This window comes from Anser anser (genome assembly GCF_964211835.1).
Source record: "Anser anser genome assembly, chromosome: 3".
NCBI classification, from domain to species: Eukaryota; Metazoa; Chordata; class Aves; order Anseriformes; family Anatidae; genus Anser; species Anser anser.
In genome coordinates, this window is record NC_139722.1 from 96,882,302 (window position 1) to 96,888,301 (window position 6,000).

Consider the following 6,000-nt stretch of genomic DNA (forward strand, 5'->3'; position numbering starts at 1 on the left):
TTTGTTAGTTTATTTTGGAAAGGCATATTCATTAAACTGTAATACTCACAATGATTCATATCTGTTTCCTCAGGGAACCTTGTTAGATCAAAGTCCATTACGATAATGAGAAGTTTATTATATTTTCTAACACATACTACTTTTCATTAGAGCTGCCAGAATGCTGATAGATGGATGGAAGAACGAATGCTTTGGTTGAAAACAAGTATGTCTGGGAGTGTCTAATGATCCTCTTTCGCTGATACTGACCCAGAATCGTTTGCTGACAAATTACATTAAATCTCTTTTTTCCAAAATAGTTCAAATAAAAAATCTGATCAGAAGCGGTTTGGAATTCCACATAAATTATGTTCAAAAGGTTCATTTCATCCCTTACTTTATGCGCGTTTTCAAGGAATTCTTGAAAGACAGAGCAGCACAATTTGCCCTTACAGAAGCTGTGTCAGTTCTTCCTTATCATATTATGCTTATCTTAATGTGTAATCTAGTCTTGAAGTAGATTCTATTTGAGGTCTTATCTTTCCCAACTAGAGTAGATTAAAGAGGAAAGTCTTTGTTCATTGAAGTGCTGTGACTTTCTTGCTCTCAAATCCTTGGAATTCGGAGACTGAGCCCCTCAAGACCTCAGTCTAGCAAAGGGTTTTATGCACTTGCTTAACACAGAACACAGTCTCCCTGCAGACAGCAGCCCCCTCTCTCATGCTTAAAACTACACGTGTGATTAAATACTTTCCAAGCTGTACTGAGCAAGTAAAAAACCTGAACCCCAGGTGAAGAAAAACAGCGGAATGCGACTATCTCAGGCAATTAGCACTTTTTTCCCCCTTTTTAATATAGTTTTCATAAATCATATACAACACTCAGATCATTCAGGTTTCTCTTTAAATACCCCATTTCATTAGTTCTAACTTCCTCAAACATAGTTTCTGTCATACCTAAGGAACTGCCAAATGTTTCCAAAAGAAGCACATGATGAGAACATTTCTTGGTGAGAAAAATGAAAAGAAAACATGTGCCTAACTTTTCCGAGTCTGTTAGGAGTTCTGTCTAAATTTCTCTGCTTTCCTCACATGTACAGCTTTGAAAAGAATCCTACGCCCAACACCAAACTGCCAGAATTAGCCTTTTCCACATTTTTCCAGTGGCTAGTGGAAAATAGACCCCTTCTACTCCACCTTCTGCTATATCTCTTACTGTGAGGTTGTTTAGTTTCACTGTGTTCGCATCCAATGCAAGTCATTTTTGCTGCGTATAGCTGGGTCTTTTAACTGTTGTAAACCCTTTGAAGTTTCCTCTTTCTGCCAAGAGGTCAACGCGGTCTTTCTTTTGCCCCTTCAAAAGGACCTTTCATTCATTCCTGTGTTTGGTCAAGTTGTTGTGGGTTCTGCTCTGGCCTGGCACCACGAGTCCCCCCTACACAAGCAATTGCTGCTTTCGTTGCTACTGCTGTTTGTACTCCTTATTGCTTCTTTCATTTATCTTCGCTGACACACCAAAAGAAAGAGGGGGCTGAAAGGGGAGAATTTGGCTGTAAGCTAAATTGATTGCATGTTATATTTCATGGAAGTCTGGCAGGAAGAGTCGAGTGATCTCAGAGTTTCAGGAATATTTTTGTTCCTATTGTGCAAATCAATCACAGCGAGGCTCAGCCTGGGCTGCCCACCCCCCGACAGCCCACAGCAGAGTTTGCTGCATGTCAACAAAGGCCTGAATAGAACAAAAGTCTCCCAAGTGGACACTGCATTCACTTGATAGGGTTGCATATTACCCAACATTTAATAAAACTCACATGAATTTAAAAAGGATTCTGAGATAGATCAATGACTGGAAAAGGAATAAATTTAAACAGGAGAAGGGATGCCCTAAAATCAAGGTGATGCCATCACATCAAGGTGGCAGTTACCCTGTTCAGGTGTTAAATATCACGGGTATCTCGGGCATATTAGAATGAATTCTTGTCAAATAAACTTACCACTTTCGTGTGATGGCTCCGCCCACCCTGGATCCATCGTGGATGAATTCATTTAGGATGGGTTGTTTTTTCCCCAGCCTTCATCAGTAATACTGGCTTAACAGGCAGGTTTGGATCCTCCTCAGCTTAAATGTTTCTATGTGGCACAGGCGTAACCCCATCAGAGCCAGTGGCTTCAGGAATGGTGAGGCTCAAGGAGCACCTAGGCAATTGCCCCCAAGTGCTTGGGCTGAGGTGCCTCCAGCAGATCACTTTCCCTCGCTCTGTGCCAGAGCACTGTCTTAACTTTTCCTGAAAAAACAGCACAGCTGCCACCCTGCCTCTCTCATCCTGTCTTTTTCTCTCAAGACCTGGAGGTGGCCTCCTGCAAATTGTAGCCACTCTGCTAACTTAGTCTTTCACCAGGCCCTGATTAAAAAATTGATCTTAGCAATCCTGGTTACTACTCAAGTAATGAACTCTTTGGTTCTGGCACAGGTCACATTTTAGTTTCATGCCTGAAAACAGAGTGAGAAATAATGACTCTGCATTCTTCCTTAGCCAATGCGTGGCCTTAGGCTATCTAAAGAACACAAGGCCATATGAAGTGTCACTGCTCAAAAATTTTAAAGGAATCCAAAGGAGTACTTTATGCTTGTTCCTCCCACGTTATCTAGTTCACCACTAACTTTGGCAATCACTGTCACAAGTGAGAGCTGAGGGAACGCTGAGTCTGGAATCAACACTCATCTAACAAGTTAGCGCTCCTGCACGATACGCAGCAACTTGCTGGCTGCCAGCACCTTATTTTGGACACAAGTCAGACAAGAAAGAAGGAACGGATGCAAGAGCTCATGAAACCTTCTGCCCTGGCCTGACATCCATTCTGCAAAAAACTTCATGTGCCCGGTTTGGGTTTCGAAGGGCAGAGCGTGTAATCCCTTCCAACCCAAACCATTCTATGATTCTATAATCCTATTTGCCAGAGCCTCTTGTGCTTGGGGCTCATATTAATCACCCCCACTTCAGCATACCACAAAGTATCTAAAACATTTGGAATGTTGGGTTTTTTTTTTTTAGTAATTCATTTCTCAGTACAAATATATGTCCAATTAACATATTTATGAAAGGAGGAATATGCAGATACAATTTTAAATCAATATAAATATGGAATATGGGCAAAATAAAGATCAGAAGAAAATCTATGAAAAGAGACATATAGCCTCCTTTGAATATAAGGATTATTTTCATAATATCTTCCTCTTTCTCTTCTAAAGAGCAATCATTTATTTTTAGAAAAATATGCAGGACTCAGTTTTCCAACTGGCTATCCAAATTCTTTCCACTGATTCCATGTCTCTACAGCCAGAAGAGCAATCGTGCACAAAATGAGAATAGACTTGCCCTTTACCCATTTGTTATGCAGATATTCTGTAGAGTAATTTCATCTGGTCCATGCAGAAACCCAAATTTTGATGTTATTGGAAAGACTAAGATTTTCAGAAGAGCTTAGGGAATGGCTTCCTAGCATTTGACAGTTAGGTGTCTGGCTGCAATAATCACTTCAAAAATCTCAGCCCAAAAAGCCAAGTGACAGCCATCAGTTCAAGGATCCAGCAGAAAAATTGCATTCTTTCTGGGACTTTACAGAAGCAGGCAGAAAGCCACAGTTAACAAACTTTTAAAACTGATCAGAACTTTACCCTCTTAAAAGAAATGCTGAAGCTCTGAAGCTCAGCCAGTGTATTTCATAAACACGAAACAAAAACGAGATCTTTGAGCAGCATGCATTTTTACAAAATAAAGCCTCCAGATCACCACAGCCCTGTTTGAAGCCACCCAATCTATCCCAGACTTGCGTATTAACACTGTAAAAAGAAAACATTATGACCTGGCGCACTGCTGCATTCCAGCATGGATGCTAACTGTTGAATACATGGATGCTAAGCTAAGTGTTGTTACTACCCAAAAGTAAATAATCCACCTAAAATGCACAGCTGTTTTCAAGCTCTCAGATCTATAGATCAATGGAAGAATAAATACATGGGATATGCCTTTCCTATTAACCTCAGAGTTAATCGTTTAGTTCTCTGCCTGCACCATCAGTTACCAAATCAACTTTGTTGACTGGTACTGAATGAGCCATTATGTACCAGAGTCCAAAACAGAGGTATTCTGCTAAGAAAAAAATGTGCGTCTGAAGCTCATCTGCTGTGGAAAAAACTTCAGGGAATAAAATAAATACTTCTTTCACCATATATTGAAAGCAATTTGTAAAAAAAAAAATAAATTGTGAACAAATGATCACACATGCATACACAAAAATACTGATATTGCCGTAAATGCATTTTAAAATATTAAAACCTGCTTCTGATTATCTAACGTGCTTTCCATTTGGCATTTACTGCTTGTGTTTATCTTATGTGCTTTCTATTTGTCATTTACCAAACCCTCCAGAGCGTGATCAGATGTAAGCTAAAATTAAATCCTTCCTATTTCCACCAAATACTATTCGGATTTGCACTGTGTTGCTCCGTGGTTAGTTTGGTCGCGGAGGCTGGTGGATGGATTTAAACACGTCCTCACCACAAGCTGGCACACACTGGCAGGGGCAGGAGGAGCAGGGAGAGGAGATGGAGGCAGGCATGGGATGCACTCCACATCCTGGAGTACAAATCCCACAGGAAAAACAACCTTCAGCTTCACTCGGGGCTGCAGCAAGCCCTTAAGACTCAGTTTGATGAAAGTAGCCTCTTTTCTGAATACATACAAGTTGAACGCAACTCAGTCCGGTTAATCAGATATGCATTTAATTTTTGGCTGGAGTCACTGGTAAGCTGCATTCAGGTTGTGCTGCTTGGAGAAAACTGGCCAAATGACCTCAGATTGGCTTGGCTCTGCTTCTGCACTGAATGTGTGAACAAATACAGCCGGAAGGAATAATTTCATGTTTACTTTGAAATGTATTTCCTCCAGTTTTCCAGTAATCCACTTGCTGCAAATATTTGAGCCAGTAAAGTCTAATCACACAAACATTATGGAAAGCAAACACCAAACAGGTGTGAGCCAAAGAAATTCATTTAAAATCTGGGGGAGACATTCCCAGAATTCAGCCAATACCACTGCCTATAGCTGCTGAGAGATCTCCGTTCCTTTTTCTGACCGAGTGCTATTTTGCATAATTAACTGAGATGTTGATGGATCAAGGATTTGATCCTGACTTTTCTCAAGTCTGGGTTGCACCGTAAGGGGCGGGCAGTGAGGAATATTTCTGTCTACTTACGCTTGGGTTTAGCCTGTTGTGCAACTGTAACCTCACGGGGATTTCGTGTGTGAGTGCTCTGCTGAGTCTAGAACTGTGCGAGTATACAACGTTGTTATACAGACTGAAATGAGGATAATTGAAATGATTGCATGGTTTAAATGAGGCCTCCTGCATTTGTTGCTGCCTACAAATCAACAAAAATGTTGATTTATTTATTTTCCATTTGAATTGTAGGAGGTAATCGGCTGGAAAATCCAGCACAGAAGACACAGTGGTGTGGGCTTGCAGCCAGGTCCAACCCTACCCCAGGAAACAGCAGGGCACCTTGGTTTTGCTGGTGTCAGGAGGCACCCAGCACCAAGCAGGGCTGGCCGGTGTAAATGAATGTTGGCAGGGCACCAATACACCCTGATTAAAGGTGATACGTAATTAGCCCATATGACTGTTAATGATAATAATTGCAGGTAACTGGCTGCGTAGTATTAATCCAAATGGCAGTCACTGTGTGTTGAGGGCATATGTTATCTGCAAAGGTTTCATATTTCTTTTCAGACTGGGATTTATCCATCAGTAAAACAGAAAGTGATTACATTAATGTGCTCCCTGCCTAGACCGCCTAGCAAAACACATGCAAAGCCCTTTTTTTGCTAGAGTTTCCCTGCTGCGCAGCACTGCCCCTGCATCTCTCCAGCCACAGAAGGACTCCCAGAAAATGGGAGAACCGCCCAAGTAATTCACTGCAGGGAAGTGCAACAAGTAAATACTTGAACTGTGTTGTCCAGTG